The sequence below is a fragment of the Biomphalaria glabrata genome, chromosome 16 (assembly GCF_947242115.1).
Source record: "Biomphalaria glabrata chromosome 16, xgBioGlab47.1, whole genome shotgun sequence".
NCBI lineage: Eukaryota > Metazoa > Mollusca > Gastropoda > Planorbidae > Biomphalaria > Biomphalaria glabrata.
The window spans coordinates 31,840,150-31,859,983 of record NC_074726.1 but is presented as its reverse complement, the minus strand read 5'-3'; the positions used below and the strand labels follow the sequence as shown (position 1 = coordinate 31,859,983).

At 34.2% G+C, this 19,834-nt stretch overlaps 1 pseudogene; it reads right to left on the bottom strand.

Annotated features, from left to right (window-relative positions):
• Window positions 1–19,834, bottom strand: part of LOC129923275 (dynein axonemal heavy chain 6-like) — a 93,778-nt pseudogene that overhangs the window by 43,401 nt on the left and 30,543 nt on the right.

The window sequence follows — 19,834 nt, the reverse complement described above, 5'->3', positions numbered from 1 at the left end:
TTTCACACCAAATACAGAAATTGTTTTTCAGCTTAGAAGATTGCTGGTTGGCAAATAAAAAAGAAGAAAAAAAACAAACAAAACAAAACAACATTCAATGAAAAGTGGAATTGTTTTGACATACTATGGGCTTAACTTATCAGACAGATCATTTTATTAGTACAACATTTGTGGGTGAATGTTAGACTGTGTTACTCTTCAAGTCTCTGATCCAAATAAAAGAAATGATTTCACATTCACATTTTGTTGTGTTTTTTTTTAACACCAGATCTTCTGTAGAATATTAAACACATGACTAGCCTAGTTGATCTAATTTTAAACATCTATGTTAATCATCCCTCTTTGCTTATGATGCTTTCAATATAGACAGTATCATCTCTTTCTACTAGGTTTTCTCCTTGAAGTTGTAGTTGTGCTTCTATGATTTTTAAATCAGTTTTCTCCACTTCTATAATGATCTTGTTTCATTTGAAATGAGCATGTTGTAGTTTTTGGAGGCAGATATCATCTTGTGAAATCTAGATCCTCCATTTTTTTTTTGTCCATTGAATGCATGTGTTGCCAGCTTTTTACTTTTTCATTATTCAGTCTAATCATAATCATCAAACTCCATTAGAGTGAGGGCTTGAGAGGCTCAAATCCTCTCTTGCAAAAGCCCTGGCCAGAAACCCTGCTGTCTTGCGAGTGCATAAATGTCGCCATACAGGTTGAGAATTTTGGGTTTCCCAGACCTGTCGAGACGGAGATCAGCAAATCTGGGGCAGTCAAACAGAATATGAGGCAGGGTTTCCTCTTCTTCCTCGCAGCGGGGGCACAGTGAATCAAAATTTGGCCATAGCCGCGAGAAATATGAGCCAACAGGACAGTAGCCTGTCCTGCACTGTGCTATAATAGCTTGCTCAGGCCTGGACAGCCAGCCTCCACCACGGGGAGTGCAGTCAGGGCGCCTCATGTGCTCCCAGACTCCACAGGCTTTTTGGGACTCAGTCTAATGAGTTTTTAGAAATAATTTAATGATTCCTCTGACAAATAAGTTACCTTTGAAACTTTGGCTACAACGTCAGGTACAAAACTTGGCATGGATGTATATTTCCTGACTTGAGCCAGCTTGGCAGCTGGGACATTTTCTTTGTCATATTCATAAATTTTTTTAAAGAAGTTTGTGTTTGCCAGCATGGCTTTACAACTCGCCCAGTCTGTCCTGAAAGACATTATTGCATATGCAATCAACATTTAAGTGCAATGAATTACTGAAGGTCACAGTCATTAGACATTCACCAAGTATAAAACCTTAATGTTTTGTTTATTTATTCCACTTACTTGTTGCCTAAGAGAATGGCAACAGCTACTAGAACTGTCTGAACAAGTTCTGGAGGTTTGGTAAATACTCGTATCTCAGCAATGTCATTTTTGTCTAGTGCTAACAAAGCCTGAAAATACAGATCATAGTCATTCTTATTATAATATATCTGAGTGATAGATTTTCTGTGTTGTAATTAATCTTGAACATGATGTTAGTATATGAGGTGGAATCATACAAGACTGTCAATTATTTTCTCACAGAATGCCACAGTTTAATTGAGCTGAACAACCTAGACTAACTAACACTCTGTAAGGCAGTGTGGAACAGCTGGGAAGAACAGCATGCCACTGCAAAGAGCCTACAGCTAAGCAGCTAGAGCTTATGAGTTTATTAAAATAAATTTACTGTTCCTCCAAACGCTTCAAGAGTGATAAGTAGCAATACTTCATTTGAATAGTGGTTTATAATGAAGTTTTTTTGTGAGTGTCATTTGTTCATATATATACTCTTTTTAAAGTTTAAATTTAACATCAGCTATTTAAAATCTAAATAAAGTGGTTTATTTGAAGTTTAAAATTAGCAAATTATTTTATGTTTTTAACATTTGAAAAAAAAACAGGATAAAAACAAGAAAAATCACAGAGACATTAAGGTAAAGACAAAAGCCAAATATGATTAAATCAGTGATCTGCTAGTCACAGATGACTGCGCTCTACATGTCTTAAATTAAGTGGGTCTTCAAAAGAGCTTGATCCTCTTCACCAAGGCAAAAAACTTGTTCTGAAAAAATGTTCTGTACTAACCTCCTCCCAATAAAATAGCCAAGGAAGACATTTTTAAAGATGACCAGAAACTAATAAATGTGAAAGAGTTTGTCTGTTTGGGATGTAGATGCCAGCCTAGATGATGAGGTATACTTCCATGTTGCTTGCCACAGACTTTAAAAAACAAGTATGGTCAAGAAGACTATTCACTTCTACAAAATTAAAAATTGACAATACTGTAACCCTGCTATGCTTCAGATTCCTGGAACTTATGTTCCAGTCACATCAAAAAGCTGATCTCCTCCCATCTCTAATGCATAAGAACTTCACCAGTTAAAAATCTTTGACTACATATGAGATTTTAGGATGTTACAGCTGTCACAGACAGTATTCATGCAACAGCAAAATTGCCTCCCCAAATGTTTAATGGGGAGCTGTGTGCTGGAAAGTGCTACCAAGGGGAACAATCAAGTGATATATAGACAGCTCTCTAGAGATGCCACAAAGAATATGAAATAAAAATTCATGACTGTGCAAAGCTATTTCTAATTGCTCCTCGTGGCATGAAGTCGTGTATGGCAGTATTTTGAGATTTGAGACACGGAGATTATGGTCATCAGTAAAAGATAAAAAAAGGATCAAAGTGGGCAACTCTCAACATACCCAACCTTCACATGCCTTGTGTTTTTCAAAATGAAGATAATCTTCCATAGCAGTCTTTGAGTTAAAAGAAAATGAGATTGCGCTCATTTTGGATTACAAAGGAACAATTACCTTGCCAAGTAATAACAATTTATGACAGAAAATTTAAAAAAGTATAGTAGTAATACATAATATACTCAACCATAACTTATAGATACAATAACACAACATAATGAAATACTCCAAAAGACACAAAGATATAGAAACATTTCTTATTCCATCTGGTAGGACAATTGGTACAAGTGCTTCTTCCCTATTGCTATTGGAGCAAAAAACATGTTGCCTGAATCAGCCAGGAAAATTAATGATTTAGCTGAGTTTGAGTCTCTAATTACCTAGATTAAAAGAATGCTGAAGATGTAATTATCTTGTTTAGAAAGAATGTCTGTAATTTATAAGATGAAGAAATAAAAATGTTTTACTTTCTCTGCAACTTCCAGCGCAGGTAGCGCCTCGTTCAAGTCTCGCTGAGCATCATCTGCTATAGCCTGAGTTTCTTCAGCAGTTGTTTTCGCTTTGGCTTCATCGATAGCCACATGTTTCTGAACCTGATTGACAAATTGAAAGAAATCCATACATATCAAATATTGCTTAAACTGATTAGAGCTCTGAAAAATACACAGAAGCAATTTCTGAACCTAATCAGAACATAGTAAAATATATCAAAAACAGCCTAGAATCTTATTAGTGCACTGACTAGAGGTCTTATGTTCTTAAATAATGAATGGTTGCTAAATCAAATTTTAATTTGAGTAATCACTAATAATTGTTATTAGCAGTGAATTAGTTTACACTGCTATTGCTCAGTACCAGGAGAAAGAAGAAAAGGCAGACAAAGAAAGTGAATGGATGACAACATCAAAAAGTGGACAAGCCTGTCACTGGAAGAGATTCTACTTAAGGCGAAAGACAGAGAGGAATGAAGGAGAATGGTCAACAATTAAACAGACTAAGTGATAGATGAAGGTGATGTTTTCCTCAAGATCTCATGGTCTAGAGGTGCAGACTTTTCAGTTATTTGAAACAAGAACATTAATTTTAATAGCCTTAAATTTCAATATAATATAGAAAAAAACAGAGCAATTAAGATTTTTGTTTCCTTCTTATTTCCTACAAATCAAAGATTAAATAGTCCCAAACATAGTTAAGTCATAGGTCTTCAGACCACAACTATAATTTATCTACATTAATAATGTCTCCCCTTTTTTATTTATTGATTGAATCACGTACATTTGCATTTGTATCTTTTTGTGTTAGGCACTATTCAGACCATAGTGTTTTTTTGTTGTTTTTTTTAGATACTCCACACCAAAATAGCCCTTAGTTCATCAAATCTTAAAATTTAACATTAAAAATACAATTAGTAAATATAAAAAATTGAAAATATTAAAAGTAGAATGATAAACTATGTAGAATTTTATTTTCTTAGCCAACACATTTAAAAAGGAACATCAATACTATATCACTACTAAAAATCAGTAAGTTTAAAGAAAAAATTATATCTTGGCATGATTGTTTCTTTAAAGTAAACTCTATTAACATAGACTGACTTCTTTACTTAAGCTTTGTAATACTATTTCAAATATAGTGATATATATTTTTGGTGCTTAAGCTTAACAAGAGTTTGACAACAATCACCCTATACTTTTTTAATAATTACCAAGATAATTGAATGATGTATGTACAAACGTAATACATTATGTTATAAATAGAAAAGTCCTATTTTCAAATGTCAACTTACAACATTAGCTTTCTCTTGATCTATTTTAAGTCTTTCCATCAATGCAGCAGTATCAGCAGACTTCTGTTTAAGTTCAGGCTCTAAGGCAACAAGTTCTTTCTTCATATTGTCAACCAAATCATTGGTCGAAAACAGCTTGGAAAGTCCATTAGCTACCCTCTCACGAGCAGTCTTAATATTACTACAAGAAATGTATGCAATAGAAGCATGTTAAATAAAACCAACATGAATATAGCTAGTAACGTTTTCTACAGCCTAATCTAGTATGTTAATACTCTTTAGTTGATCCTGATTTGTGCTTGCATTATAAGATATCTGAGTAACAAATATATTATTCTTATTATGACTAAAGATAATCCTAGCATTAAAACATGTCTATAATAAAACTAGTTGATGGTTGTGGACACAAATTTTACCATTTGAACTATTAACTATCACTTTTTAGTACAACTGCACTATAATAATAGTAAAGCTTTCTCTTTGAGACCAAAGATTAATGAGGAGTACAGTATTTTACATGGCTACACAGTCCAAGCTGTGACCTGCAACTGCACTATAGAATAGTAGCACAAAAAATGACTAAATTAGGATAAGCATTAAGAATTAGCCACCAGCAATATATATCAGTGCATCCAGAACCAAGGAGATGAACCATTTAGTGACAGTCATAACTTAGATAGAAAGATCAAACTTCCGTTATATCCAGATTTAGCTTACTATATTTACAGCCATCAGCTCTACTACAACTTAGCTATTTTTAACTAACCTCATTTGACAAATCTAATAACTTATTCTAAACCAATAATATATACTTATGTCAAAGTCAAGCAAAAGAACATTACTTTAAGGATAAAAAAATAGAGAAAGATTAAAGGGCTGAGAAGAGTCTCTCTGAAAAGGATAGATTTGTGCAATGGTCGAAAAGGATAGATTTGTGCAATGGTCGAAAAGGAAGAGCAAGATTTAGTACAATCCAAGATAAATGTTTTTTTTTTACATTAATAACATCCAAAAATGTGAAATAAGTCTGGCTTTATTTAATAAAAAAATATTTATAAGGAAGAACTGACATTTTTATTTTGAAATATTAGAACAATAGAAGGTAGTTTCTATTCTAGGATTTAATAGGAAGTGCAATTTATGATCACTTCTTTCAAATTATATTTATTTAGAAGAAATTAGTGTACCTTGTTTTCTCTTGTACCATGGTAATGTACAGGTTGATCAGCTCAAGGTAGGAAGTGGGTGTGGTGTAGTAACGACGCTTTAGCTCGGTGAAGAATCTCTCTGACATTTCTGTAACACTCATATGAATTTCTACACACATTTTAGATACATTGTCCTGTAAATGAAATACTCAAACTATTACAAAATTTGTGGGACATGATAGTCAAGTGATGAAGCACTTGGCTTCAAACAGATGAGAGGGATTCAAGTTTGAAAATCAGTGAAGACTTGGAGTTTTAATTTTGAGATTTTTTGGAGGCCCCTGAGTGCACCCAACTTTAATGGGTACCTGATATATGATTTCTGGATGCCCCTGAGTGCACCTACTCTAATGGGTACCTGATATATGATTTTTGGATGCCCCTGAGTGCGCCTACTCTAATGGGTACCTGATATATGATTTATTTTGAGGCCCCTGAGTGCACCCAACTCTAATGGGTACCTGATATATGATAGGTAAAGAAAAGGCAGTTGGCATTGTGCTGGCCACGTGACACCCTAGTTAACCTTTGGTTATAGAAACAGATAAGCTTGTTTGTTTAACATGTTTCAGATGTTACTTCAGAATAGAATATCCTTATTTCCTAGCCCCCACCTCCTTCAGGTTGACAGAGGAAACCAGTGCGCAGAGTTTGAACCCGGGACCATCAAGATGACAGTCTGGAGTAAATACTGCTTGATCAGGCAACACAAGTTTTATTCATCTGCCTTTATAGATCACAAGTTCAGAAAGAGGAACCTCTATATAATATGTGTTTAGGGCAATAAAATAGCAATGTCAAACCTATGTAATCAAGTCCTTTTGATAAAACACCAATGTAAAATGAATAAGAACTTTCTTGTTGTAATGGTTCAGATGCTACACTTAATTGTAACTTGTTGACAAAATATTTTGCTACAAAATATTCAAATTTGTTTTGCTCTAAATTAAACATTTCTTGTATGTCTATTTGTATTAAGTGTCAATATTAATATTTTTTTTAAGAACAATTTTAACTATTGAGTTTTGTTTGTTTACTTAAATAGTAAACATTATTTGTTTGAAGATTAGTTTGCTTCATATTTTTTAAGTGGTAGTTTCTAGAAAAATGCAAGTCAAGTTTTTCAATTGAAGACTTGAGTGAATGTTAATGATCATAGATATTTGAGAATCACATTTTCTTTCTAATGCTCAATAAAATAATAATTTAGTGTAAAACTTACTTTGATTTCATCTGAACATCCTAAAGATACGGTTTTAAAGAAAGACTGTGCCACTCCTAAAAGAGCTTCTTTCGGCCATTCAATGAACCAGTCTATGGTGCAACAGTTGACCAAAGATGGAAACATCCGGCATCTTGATCGAAAGGCAGAGCCCACCGGAGACATGCACAATACTATGTGCAGATTATTTCTGGAAAAAAATACAGACCGATAAAGTGCAATTAAATTTAAAGGACAGCTTTACAGAAAATAATATTAAACAAATTTATTATGTCTGGATTAAAATATTACAACAGTACAGAGTCTTAAAGAATTTATTTCTCTGAAAAGTTTTCTTCATAACCATCGAAATAATTTTTTTATCTTATCAGTCTACAGATATTCCTTGTTAATCTAGTTATGCACATTAATTTTAGACCTTAACACTTTTGTAATTTCAGCTCTTTTGTTTTCTTTTTAAGAATGTCCAAATGAAGATCTAAAGGGTAAAAGTGTTGACTCTATCACAACATGATATCTATACTCTAAATTCACTTTAATTGCTCTCAACAAATCTGCAACTAATAGTTCATTCTTGAGTGCCTTCTAATCATCTTGTCTTACTTTTTTTTTTATTTTGTAAAATAATGTTTTACATGTTTCGGATGTTCCTTCAGAGTTGAAGATAGTTTACTTCCTAGTCCAAACCTCCCGCAGGACGACGGGGGATGGTAGCGGGCAGGGTTTGAACCCTCGACCGTCGATAAATCCGAACGACAGTCCAGCGCACAAACCGCATGACCAGGCAGCCATCCTAACTTTTAACTTTTACTGTGACTGTTCATTCGTCAAATATATATTTACCTATGCATGCACAAATTGTTAACTTCTATCACATACAAAGATTATATTTTCAAACTTGGAAATCCAAAACAGGATTACAATTTACAATGGCAACCAAGCCCCATGATGACCTTCTGACCACTGTTAAAAAACACAAGTTAAGACTGTACAGTGAGATTCTCAGGGCTCGCAAGAACTTGTCCGCAGGTAACAGTACCAGGGAAATAAAGAAGGTGGTGTAAATGGAAAGGATTGGGAGGACAACATTAAGGAATGGATGGGGCTGTCTACGGAAGAAACTCTAATCCTGATAGAGAGAGAAATGGAGAAAAACTGTCAACAGATGTTTATGGTGCCCCAACAGTTCAACAGACTGAATGACAGGGTAAGGTGAAGATGACCATATGTATGTAGTGCTACACACCAGTCAAGTGACAAGCACAATTCTCTGAACATATGTTTATGGTGCCCCAACAGTCAGACAGACTGAATGACAGGGTAAGGTGAAGATGACCATATGTATGTAATGCTACACAACAGTCAAGTGACAAGCACAATTCTCTGAACAGATGTTTATGGTGCCCCAACAGTCAGACAGACTAAATGACAGGGTAAGATGAAGATGACCATATGTATGTAGTGCTACACAACAGTCAAGTGACAAGTACAATTCTCTGAACAGATGTTTATGGTGCCCCAACAGTCAGACAGACTAAATGACAGGGTAAGGTGAAGATGACCATATGTATGTAGTGCTACACACCAGTCAAGTGACAAGCACAATTCTCTGAACAGATGTTTATGGTGCCCCAACAGTCAGACAGACTGAATGACAGGGTAAGGTGAAGATGACCATATGTATGTAGTGCTACACAACAGTCAAGTGACAAGTACAATTCTCTGAACAGATGTTTATGGTGCCCCAACAGTCAGACAGACTGAATGACAGGGTAAAGTGAAGATGACCATATATATGTAGTGCTACACAACAGTCAAGTGACAAGTACAATTCTCTGAACAGATGTTTATGGTGCCCCAACAGTCAGACAGACTGAATGACAGGGTAAGGTGAAGATGACCATATGTATGTAATGCTACACACCAGTCAAGTGACAAGCACAATTCTCTGAACATGATGACAATGAACTAATGACTTTCTATGAACAGGTGCTAGATATCCTCCACCCACACATTCAAATGAACAAGGCAGTTTCCAAGGGTAAAGGATTGAACAATTTTTGGTTCCATTAGCCATGATATGTTGGATACTTATCTGACACACTGAATGCAACAAAAGCTACATGTACCTGACAGTGAATACAATAAGCCTGTAATGACACAAGATGCATAGAAGTTGAGGTTAATCAGGTTTTTCCTAAGTGATGTGACGAGTAAGAACAGAGTAGGATTACGAACTAGAAGAATAACGGACAAGACGCCTTAGAGGACGACGCTAGGCTAGCAACAACAGAGGACTGTGCCCTTTTTATTGTTCATTAAATTGTTGAAGTTATCAGCCTGCGTTATCAAGTATATTATTTATTCATTCTGTTGTTGTGTCTGCTATGAACTCACATGCACCATTAACATATATAATCATCAACAAAATAGATCATCAACAAGCCAAATGAAACTGTTATAGGGGGACATTGAAAAGTCAAATGAACGTGAAAAATGGATAAAGAAAAGTCTAATGACCAGGTACAAGTTCAAAGTTCAAACATACTTGACACACTGGATACAGTTAGGTCTAGAGTAATTTATACATGAAATATAGTAAGGTCATAAGTGCCTGAGGGTTAAAACAATAATGTCAACTGTACCTGACACACTGGATACAGTTAGGTCTAGAGTCATTTATACATGAAATATAGTAAGGTCATAAGTGCCTGACGGTTAAAACAATAATGTCAACTGTACCTGACACAATGGATACAATAGTCATAGATAGCATCTTTATTTCCTTCAGGAATTCCTGCCTCTTTAGCACCTGGTCTGCAGCCTATTATCAACCTTTCATACTTGTCAGGTTCAAACAAGTTTGGAACTTCTCCAGAGTTCAACATGTTGTTAATATCTTCTAGAAATTCTTATACCACAATCTGTAAGATGACAAAACTCACATATTTTTTTCTGTCTTTATGTTGTAGTATAGCTAGCACATTAAAAAACTATTGAGCAGTGGTGCACGTGTATGATTATTGATGTTTATGGTCAATTATATTGAAATTAGTGCAAGGGAAACATTGATGACATGGCATTTGACCACCATCTTTTGTAAGACAAGTTTTGTGGATGTTATTTGTTGTGGCGAAATTTAGAGGGGATTTCAATCTGCATCATTGTGACCTACTTGTAAAGTAATGTTATCTAAACAAATTAAGTGGACACCCATAAAGGCAAGACACAGATAATTGGTAATTGTACTGAGAAAGGCTTCAAGATAATGAATTGCTTTGTTTTGGAAAAAATTCCAAGAGGATGGGAAAAGGGTTGCATTGCAAAAAAAAAACAATTTCTAAAACTAGTTAAAATGTAGATTCTATTGTTGCTAATTGAAAAAAAAAAAAAGAAAGTGCATAAACACTAAATATTTAATAAGACATAATAATATGGACTAATTAATTAAAATAAGTACTATATGCATAGTTATATACAGGATTTTACAAATCAAGTTTTCATATAAATCTAATGATTTTAAAAATGTTTGTTATCTTTAATGATCTCAGTATAGGCATAAAATGAATATTTGTATATGTAATAAAAATTTTTAGGTTATTTAAATATAAAATATTTATGACTATGAAACTGATCAAATAGACAGTTTACACCAATCTACTTTTATCTACCATTCTATCATCAAAATGAAGAAACTGCATATCCTGATCAGGGACTGCTGTTCACGACAATAAGGTGCACACCTACCATTTGCAAGAAAGATCACAAAAACTAGTAAATGCTCTGGTTGTTGCATGTCAAGGGTTCAGACTTACAATAAGTCTCACCAAGACTCAAGTCTTGCACAAGAAAAAGCTTCTGCAGCAGTGGCAAGACTCTCTAATTATGTCTGGGAAAATACCAAACTGACCACAGCGACCAAAAAAGCTGCATAGTGTGAACTCTTCTTAATGGTAGTGAGAGCTGGTCAACAAGCATACATCACGAGAATAGATTAAACAGTTTACCCTTGCACTGCCTGTGACACATAATGTCCTTTTCCTGCAGGGTTTGTGTCTCCCATCAGGAAGTTTTGAAATTAGCCAATACACACAATATCTATAATATTATGACACAGAAAAAGACTAAGTTGGCTTGGACATGTCACTTGCATCCCAAATGGAAGTTTCCTAAGCCCAACCACTATGCCAAGATTATGGAGTCTCACCCAAGGGATGCCCAAGACTAACCAAGCAAGATTTGATGATCACAGGCTTCAATGAAAGTATGTGGGAGAAGAATCACCCAAGATTGGACATACTGGTACAAACATCACCCAAGATTGGACAGGGTGAAGGTAGACTGTGCACACTGGTACAAACATCACCCAAGATTGAACAGCATGAAGGTAGAATGTGCACACTGGTACAAACATCACCCAAGATTGGACAGGGTGAAGGTAGACTGTGCATACTGGTACAAACATCACCCAAGTTTGGACAGCATGAAGGTAGACTGTGCATACTGGTACAAACATCACCCAAGATTGGACAGCGTGAAGGTAGACTGTGCATACTGGTACAAACATCACCCAAGATTGGTCAGCATGAAGGTAGACTGTGCACACTGTTACAAACACCACCCAAGATTGGACAGCATGAAGGTAGACTGTGCATACTGGTACAAACATCACCCAAGATTGGACAGCGTGAAGGTAGACTGTGCATACTGGTACAAACATCACCCAAGATTGGTCAGCATGAAGGTAGACTGTGCATACTGGTACAAACATCACCCAAGATTGAACAGCATGAAGGTAGACTGTGCATACTGGTACAAACATCACCCAAGATTGAACAGCATGAAGGTAGACTGTGCATACTGGTACAAACATCACCCAAGATTGAACAGCATGAAGATAGACTGTGCATACTGGTACAAACATCACCCAATATTGAACAGCATGAAGGTAGACTGTGCATACTGGTACAAACATCACCCAAGATTGAACAGCATGAAGGTAGACTGTGCATACTGGTACAAACATCACCCAAGATTGAACAGCATGAAGGTAGACTGTGCATACTGGTACAAACATCACCCAAGATTGAACAGCATGAAGGTAGACTGTGCATACTGGTACAAATATCACCCAAGATTGAACAGCATGAAGGTAGACTGTGCATACTGGTACAAACATCACCCAAGATTGAACAGCATGAAGGTAGACTGTGCATACTGGTACAAACATCACCCAAGATTGAACAGCATGAAGGTAGACTGTGCATACTGGTACAAACATCACCCAAGATTGAACAGCATGAACACACATGATCACACAGATATTCACATACATACAGTTTGACAAACACACATGATCCCACAGATATTCACATACATACAGTTTGACAAACACACATGATCACACAGATATTCACATACATACAGTTTGACAAACACACATGATCACACAGATATTCACATACATACAGTTTGACAAACACACATGATCCCACAGATATTCACATACATACAGTTTGACAAACACACATGATCACACAGATATTCACACACATACAGTTTGACAAACACACATGATCACACAGATATTCACATACATACAGTTTGACAAACACACATGATCACACAGATATTCACATACATACAGTTTGACAAACACACATGATCACACAGATATTCACATACATACAGTTTGACAAACACACATGATCACACAGATATTCACATACATACAGTTTGACAAACACACATGATCACAAAGATATTCACATACATACAGTTTGACAAACACACATGATCACACAGATATTCACATACATACAGTTTGACAAACACACATGATCCCACAGATATTCACATACATACAGTTTGACAAACACACATGATCACACAGATATTCACACACATACAGTTTGACAAACACACATGATCACACAGATATTCACATACATACAGTTTGACAAACACACATGATCACACAGATATTCACATACATACAGTTTGACAAACACACATGATCACACAGATATTCACATACATACAGTTTGACAAACACACATGATCACACAGATATTCACATACATACAGTTTGACAAACACACATGATCATACAGATATTCACATACATACATATGTAACTCTCTCTCTCTCTCTTTCTCTCTCTCTCTCTCTCTCTCTCTCTCTATATATATATATATATATATATATATATATATATATATATATATATATAAACTCTTTTGCCAACCTGTGTATCAGTAAATAAAAAAATTGTGGGTTTATTTTGAATGCCTGCTGTATCATACAATTTTTTCAGGTCATCATGGAATGAAGAATAGTCATAGCCTCGAAAGAGCTCAATCTGGAAGCAGCGATAGTTACACATGTGGGCAGACAATCTGCACACAAAAAAAAAAAATCACATACTTAGGTGTGTTTTTATCTACTAGTATATATAAATGTTCTTTTAAAACTGAAAAAAAATGATTATTTTAATTCAACAATCTGGTAAAAATATTTATACATATTTATATATGGAACCTTGTTAATGACTGTTTTCCTGTTCCTCCCACTCCAACCAATAAAGCATTGCCTCTTTCTTGTTGAATCATCCTGACTAGTCGAGTAATATGTTCCAATGCATCCATAAAGAACATAAGACGCATTTCTTTAGGTGATGTAAGGTTAAGGTCATCTAGATACTGTCTCAAACAGAAGGAATTTCTACATAAGTAAGTATTAAAAGCTTTGTAGAGTTCTATATATTTTAATTTAGTTGATTTAATAAAATATAGAGGTTAGACTATGAAGTGCTTGATGATAACTTTTGAAATGGTTAAAAACATTATACCTATGTAATTATTTGAATATAAAACTAAGTTTCTAAATGTCTAGAACTTTATCGTTTTATTTTGATATTTTTATATGAAATTTTCATTACAAAATATAAATTTTAGAAATCATTAAATAGCAGTTTGTTACCTCCCGTTTGTTCATGTCAGATATCTCCTCATAAAATTTCTCTTCTGGTGGGCATCCCATCTTCATGAAATTACCAAACAGTAAAGGATCTTTGATAAATGAATGCGGATCAAAGTTCTGATGAGGGTCAGATGTTTGGAGTTAATTTTAAAAATTAAAAAAAATTGACATTTGTATTTTAGATAGGATGGCCAAGTGATAAAATGATGGTCTAATAAATAGGGTAGTAAAATCTTGACAATCTCAGTTCAGGTCAGGAGAATGAATGAGATTTAGGCTGGTTTGTAGCTTCATTATTCATGCTTATGGTAGTGCGCTATGGCCCAATCTCTTTCTTTGTGCTATCTGGGAGAAAATTTCTGTGCTGCCTTCAGGAACCCAGAAAACACAACTCAGCTCTTAGTCTGGAATTTGAGCCCCTTTGATGGATAGCACAGCAGTTTAAGCTATTCCACCACTCTTCACAGATCCTCTCTCCCCCCCACTTTAAATGAAATATAGATTCCATTGCACTGATCTAACTAAAAACTATTAAACATGTTAGTTATGGAGTGCGTGCCCATGTTTGTACTGACAGAGAACTGTTGCTGCTAAAGTCAGATTTCTACAGATGAGTTGGTAAAAGAAGCTTAGCAGCTGATGAAAGAAGTAGGAGATGAGAGACAGAATGTGTGTTGATTGTAGGTGTTGAAACATTTTCAGAATTTATTCAGAGTTTTGTATCAAGTAAGCTAAATGCTTACTAGAACTACAACACAATGACAAGCTCATCAACAATGGAATAAACTTCTATACAAATATTCATCAATCTGACTGAATGTTCACATTGTAATATGAATAGGAACAAGACTGTTTGCACTTTTTACACCAATTTAAGAGCATTGACCTAAATGTTCACATTTTAAAGAGTTATTAATAAAGATTAATTTGCCTTTATTGATGCTATTACTTCTATTGATGATTGTATTTATTTCAGTTCTAATTAACATTACTGATTAGATTGGAAACAATAATTAAATAAATTAAAAATAATGATAACAGTAATTTAAACATAACCTCATTGAATGTTTTGTACAGAATTTCTGCCATAAGATTGTGGAAGAAAAGCTTGTCTTCATTGTTAATCAGTCGATCATGGAACACTCTTTGAGTCTCGTGAATAAATAGACGAACAGTTTGAATTTTTTCACGGAAGATTCCTGCATCAGCCTGCAATATACCTACAAAACAATAAAATGTCATTACAAATTTGAAAATTCTAACAGAAAATGAAATTGAGATTCTAGCAATAAAATTACAAGGAAATGGTTTGTTAAAAAAAAAGTCCAAACCATTTTTGTGAGACTTTGTAATCTATTTTTAAAAAATTTGTTTAATTAACCCCCGGCTTTTGTTACTGTAAATTAATGTAGCTCTAATTAAAAAATCTGTGCTTTTATTGTGGAACTATTTAAAGTTGTTTGATATGAAATTGAATTTATCAACTTCTTCATTGAAGAGCTGTTTCTCAATAATGTTAGTTTACTTTTATTTGTAATCAGAACCAGTCTGCATTCTAGGCCTTATGGTCACTCTCGAGCTTTGAGGTGATAATAATTTTCAAACAACAATTCTTTCACTTAGACATTCTAAAGCTTTGTTTTCTTTTCATAGTTTCTGATTCACAGTACTAGTTGAACAATATTTTCAGTGGTATTTTAAAGCTATTTTCATATCATCTTGCAATTAATTATAATTATATCAACAGTAATTATTATAATATGGGATATTGAAAAGGTGAAAATTTCATGAAATTTTGTTGTTTAAATGCTTAGTAGCAGACAATTTATAAAGTAGAATGCTGACCTTGGACTACTTTAGAAAGGTCTCTCAGATTGAAAACGTAGTGAGATTTGGCAGGCGTAGGAAGTAGGTCTGAGCTCATTCTAAAATAGAGTTCAACAGCTGAGTTAACTATTGGTTCAGCTAATGTACGGGCATTGCGAGAGAAGTCTAGTAAAAACCCATTGATGATTGCCTGGAAGTAAAAGTGAAGTCAAACATAATAGGCCCAATAACCTAAACTATGTTTTTATTATTAAGTAAATACTTTGTTCAATGACTAAAAGAGGCCAACAAAGTCTTTATCAAATTTATTTTAATTTACTAGTCAAAAAAGTTATATTTTATCTAATTATCTTTTTTTTTTCCACAAATAGTTGAAAACATTTTATATTTCAATAAATTGTAATTTATTTCAATGTGTGTTACAGGACAGACATTCTATCTGAATTGAAGACTAGAACATCCTAGTCCAGACCTGACAGGAGTGACCAACATGACAACATTCACAAATACTAAATGACCAGGCAGTTTACCCTGACATTTGAGAATGCAGTCAATACAATTTACAATCACTATTTTTTAACTGAAAATATATATTACACTCAATATTAATATTTTAAGTATAAAATATCAATACCATTAAAAATTAAATTATAACATGTTTAAGTGAGGCCCTTGTTAAAATGGTTGCCTGATGATACGGTAGGAGCTCTGGACTATTGTCTGAATGGTTCCTAGTTCAAACACAGTCACCATCCTCCACTACCTGAGGGAGGTTTGGGCTACAATGTAATAATCTTTTAATTTTGAAGGAGCATCGAAAACACATAAAAAGCAAAAACAAATATTGTACTAAAGAAAAGTATCCATAAAAAAAACAACTTACTAAAAACATCTGTTTTAGGCTCATTTCAGTTGGGGATGGGATGGTGAACATGGAAAAATGTCGAAATAACCTTGGTGACACAGGATTTCTACCGCCACCAGGAGGCGAACAGGCAGCAGCAAGGGTTACATCCTGTAACAGAAAAAATTGTTTGAGTCAGTGCACAAAGCTGTGTAGCAGTGCATCAGCATTTTTTTTCTTTTAAAATGGACTAAAAGAGAATTTGAAAGATTATTTCATGGAATCTTGAACACAGGATTAAATATGTCCACTTTGCTGATTGTCAGTAATGATTTCTCTGGTTTGATGATAGATTATTTTGTGAAAGCCTATATATCTCCACACCTGTACCTTCTTGTCAGCACTAAATTCTCTATATAATTCTGATAATATAACTTCTGGTAGCCCAACTTTCACTTCAGAATAGATTCAGAAACAGGACTATCATTTCAAACCAAATTTCTTAAGTGAAATAAACACTCAAAATATCTTTAAGAATGTTAAATATTAAAAGTGCTACTTGAAACTCTTTGCTGAGTGAAAATATTTGAATTAAATTGATCATCTGAACTTTTGTGTTGCAAAGCCTATTTATTCTCTTATCAAAATCTATCCCATCATTTAATGACATTAACACACACACATATATACTTTTTTTTGGGGTAAGTTTCTACAAGGCTGGAGGAGTAAAGATGATAAAGACACTTTTTAAGATTTGCAACAGGATCTGGCAGTCAAGAGACTGGCCCAAGCCCTGGTTTCAATCACTCATCATCACCCTGCTAAAAAAAAGGCTATTTGCAACTCTGTCAAAACTACCATGCCTCATAAGCCATCCCAGCAAAGTCCTATTAAAAATTATATTATACCATCTAAAACCAATAGATGACAAAAATTTTAGTAGGACAAGCAGGTTTTAGACAAGGTCACAGCACAACAGAAAAAAAATCCTAAGCTTCAGGATACTCTGTCAAGTCTTAATAGATTTTAAGAAAGCTTTCAACATCAAAGGTTACAAAGGTACTGCAAGCATTAAAGGAAGAAAAATTACTAACTTGTGCTTTGCTGAATACATAGATGGTCTAGCAGGGACTAGCTTACTAGTTGCTCAAAGACAAGACTTCCACAGCATAGGGTGTGCAAATCAATGTTGAAAAAACACTAATTATTACTCTAATAGCCAACAGACATTAGTATTGGAGGCTTAAAGAAAGTTGACAAGTAAATTTAAATACCTAAGAGCTATTGTTTCAGATAAAGAAACCAAAACTGAACTACTGGCCAGTTCACAGGAGCACTTGGTTAACTCATAGCAATTTAGAAAGACAAAGGTATAGCCCTCCACACTTAAATCAGACTTTGGCCATGGCCACATTCTTATATGCTTGAACTGCAGAACTATAGAGGAGGATCCTGGCCATAGATATATGCTACAGAATGATCCTAATTATCACATACAAAGACTGAAACATAAACAAAAGATTAGATACTGGATCACAATGACAATCGGGCCCAGAGATGACCTGCTAACCACTGTCAATAACAGAAAACTAAAACTTTATGACCATATTCCTTTATGACCACAAGGTCTTCAGGGCTCGCAAAAAACTTTCTGCAGGGAACAGAACCAGGAAATAGAAGAGGCAGCACAGAAAGAGATAGGAAGACAACATAAAAGAATGGATGACCAGTCATTGAAAGAGATTCTATTAAAGGCAAAAAAAAAAACAACCAGAGAGGAATGGAGAAAGACAGTCGACAGATCATGCGTGGTGTCCCAACAGTTAAACAGGCTAAGGGATAGGTGAATTCTTTAAATGATATTTGCAATGACAAAATTGAATACTTTTATATTTATGCCTATTTAAAACAACTTTATAGTCTCTTCACAGCTTGTCAGTCCAAGGTGGAATTAGTTTTAATGATTTCAAAATTGCAGTCAAAGAGGGTTTCCAGTATGAGCCATTCTGAATCTTTTAAAATTATTTAACATTTTATATCATGGCGAGCCAGTATATTAAGAATGCTACCCTCTAAATACAGACATGCCTACCCCCCAAGACCCAGAATGTGGAACACTCAGGTTGAAAATGTGGAATTTTGGGCCCCAATGTGGAACATAAACACGTTTATGTTTGTCAGCCATACTGTATGCAATATAAATAAAACTTCAATTATATTACTTTAACAACAATACTAGTTTGCTTCTTATAAATTAGATGTAAATAGTATTTATATAATTAAAAGTAAGAAAACCTTTAATTCATAATTGTGTCCTTTGTTTTGAAATCAATAGTTCTAACTCCTATAACTATATGATGAATTCTAAAAAAAATGTATTCTAATGACCAAGACTCAAATGTTACTAGATCTATCTATTTTTTATTTGTTACTACTAGATCTACATCTAAATCTAATGACTAGATCTAGATTATTCTAGATCTACTTGATTATCTATCCTTTCTAGGGCTCTACTCTAGTCACTCTAGATGTCTCTAGTTGTAGATCTAAAATAATTTAAGAGTCTACTAGTCTAGGCCTACATCTAATAAGTCCTCTAAGTCTAAGAACACAGATTATAATAATTATATTATAGATCTAGATTTAAATATTTATGTCTAGATCTATGGACTTAAAAATCTAGAGATCTATCACCTTCTAAGTCTATTCTATTTAGTATTTCTAGATAGATCTAGAATCTAGATTTAGTATCAAGTATCATCTAGTTATCTAGTATTATGATTATCTAGTGCTAGCTGCCTAGACCTAGAAACTAATTTAGACTATGGAATATAGATTAAGTAGATATATAGCCTTATTTAGGCCTTAGCCTTACACTGTACAGTGTCTAAGTTAATTAATTACATTTAGGTCTAGACTCTAGATAAAGTATTAAAAAAATAATCATTTTTCTTAGATTACTTAGAAACCTAAGAAACCAGTTCAAGTTGTCTGAGTTGAGTTAGAATACTAGAATAGATCTAGACTAGACCTAGTGACAATCTAGTCTAGCTAGACTAAGACTAGTACTACTAGTTACTAGATCTACTACTTACTTACTAGTAGTACTAGTAGTAGTAGTAAAAAGTAGTAGTAAGTAGTCTAGTAGACTAGTCTAGAGTTAGATCTAGATCTAGAGTCTAGAGCCATTGTCTGATTTGTCATTGTCGGGAAAAGAAAGGGATTTGAATGGAACATTTGGG